Source organism: Chiloscyllium punctatum, unplaced genomic scaffold (assembly GCF_047496795.1).
Source record: "Chiloscyllium punctatum isolate Juve2018m unplaced genomic scaffold, sChiPun1.3 scaffold_1447, whole genome shotgun sequence".
Taxonomy (NCBI): Eukaryota; Metazoa; Chordata; class Chondrichthyes; order Orectolobiformes; family Hemiscylliidae; genus Chiloscyllium; species Chiloscyllium punctatum.
Window position 1 is genome coordinate 27,501 of NW_027311181.1, and position 2,424 is coordinate 29,924.

Below are 2,424 nucleotides of genomic sequence, written 5' to 3' on the forward strand. Positions count from 1 at the left end.
TCGCAGGTCCGGGTTGGAATCCTGGGTGACGAGCACCGCAGGGCGGCAGAGCCATCGCACTTAGCCGGGTGGCAGAGGAGGACCAGACTATTCACATATAGCGGCCCAACGACTCCCAGAGCCGGTCGTGCGGCGCGCGAGGTCTGCTCTCTTCACAAGAGGCTTTATTAGGGAGTGCTAAGGCAAGGTTCTGTGCCCTCCACCCTCATCGCAACACCCATGGGAGCCTCCGGTCGTCAATAGACCGCCGCACCGGCCTCTGACTGACTCTCAGAATGGACGGAAAGAGCCGGGTAAGCCTTTCAAAAGATTCGACCACGTGCCGAAAACTTTAGACTTCCGTGAGCTCTCCGGCTTGCACCGAGACCCGAAGTCGACGTGCTAAGCACCACGGGACCCCTTTCGCCTGCAGGTCCCGAGCCGCCTTTATTTGCTGTTACGAGCATCGTGTGCCCCATACCTGCGTGACAAGCACCGCAGGGCGGCAGAGCCATCGCACTTAGCCGGGTGGCAGAGGAGGACCAGACTATTCACAGATAGCGGCCCAACGACTCCCAGAGCCGGTCGTGCGGCGCGCGAGGTCTGCTCTCTTCACAAGAGGCTTTATTAGGGAGTGCTAAGGCAAGGTTCTGTGCCCTCCACCCTCATCGCAACACCCATGGGAGCCTCCGGTCGTCAATAGACCGCCGCACCGGCCTCTGACTGACTCTCAGAATGGACGGAAAGAGCCGGGTAAGCCTTTCAAAAGATTCGACCACGTGCCGAAAACTTTAGACTTCCGTGAGCTCTCCGGCTTGCACCGAGACCCGAAGTCGACGTGCTAAGCACCACGGGACCCCTTTCGCCTGCAGGTCCCGAGCCGCCTTTATTTGCTGTTACGAGCATCGTGTGCCCCATACCTGCGTGACAAGCACCGCAGGGCGGCAGAGCCATCGCACTTGGCCGGGTGGCAGAGGAGGACCCGACTATTCACAGATAGCGGCCCAACGACTCCCAGAGCCGGTCGTGCGGTGCGCGAGGTCTGCTCTCTTCACAAGAGGCTTTATTAGGGAGTGCTAAGGCAAGGTTCTGTGCCCTCCACCCTCATCGCAACACCCATGGGAGCCTCCGGTCGTCAATAGACCGCCGCACCGGCCTCTGACTGACTCTCAGAATGGACGGAAAGAGCCGGGTAAGCCTTTCAAAAGATTCGACCACGTGCCGAAAACTTTAGACTTCCGTGAGCTCTCCGGCTTGCACCGAGACCCGAAGTCGACGTGCGAAGCACCACGGGACCCCTTTCGCCTGCAGGTCCCGAGCCGCCTTTATTTGCTGTTACGAGCATCGTGTGCCCCATACCTGCGTGACGAGCACCGCAGGGCGGCAGAGCCATCGCACTTGGCCGGGTGGCAGAGGAGGACCAGACTATTCACAGATAGCGGCCCAACGACTCCCAGAGCCGGTCGTGCGGCGCGCGAGGTCTGCTCTCTTCACAAGAGGCTTTATTAGGGAGTGCTAAGGCAAGGTTCTGTGCCCTCCACCCTCATCGCAACACCCATGGGAGCCTCCGGTCGTCAATAGACCGCCGCACCGGCCTCTGACTGACTCTCAGAATGGACGGAAAGAGCCGGGTAAGCCTTTCAAAAGATTCGACCACGTGCCGAAAACTTTAGACTTCCGTGAGCTCTCCGGCTTGCACCGAGACCCGAAGTCGACGTGCTAAGCACCACGGGACCCCTTTCGCCTGCAGGTCCCGAGCCGCCTTTATTTGCTGTTACGAGCATCGTGTGCCCCATACCTGCGTGACGAGCACCGCAGGGCGGCAGAGCCATCGCACTTGGCCGGGTGGCAGAGGAGGACCAGACTATTCACAGATAGCGGCCCAACGACTCCCAGAGCCGGTCGTGCGGCGCGCGAGGTCTGCTCTCTTCACAAGAGGCTTTATTAGGGAGTGCTAAGGCAAGGTTCTGTGCCCTCCACCCTCATCGCAACACCCATGGGAGCCTCCGGTCGTCAATAGACCGCCGCACCGGCCTCTGACTGACTCTCAGAATGGACGGAAAGAGCCGGGTAAGCCTTTCAAAAGATTCGACCACGTGCCGAAAACTTTAGACTTCCGTGAGCTCTCCGGCTTGCACCGAGACCCGAAGTCGACGTGCTAAGCACCACGGGACCCCTTTCGCCTGCAGGTCCCGAGCCGCCTTTATTTGCTGTTACGAGCATCGTGTGCCCCATACCTGCGTGACGAGCACCGCAGGGCGGCAGAGCCATCGCACTTGGCCGGGTGGCAGAGGAGGACCAGACTATTCACAGATAGCGGCCCAACGACTCCCAGAGCCGGTCGTGCGGCGCGCGAGGTCTGCTCTCATCACAAGAGGCTTTAGGGAGTGCTCAGGCAAGGGTCAGCCCGCAGCCTTCCTGGCAACACCCAGGGGAACCAGGCCA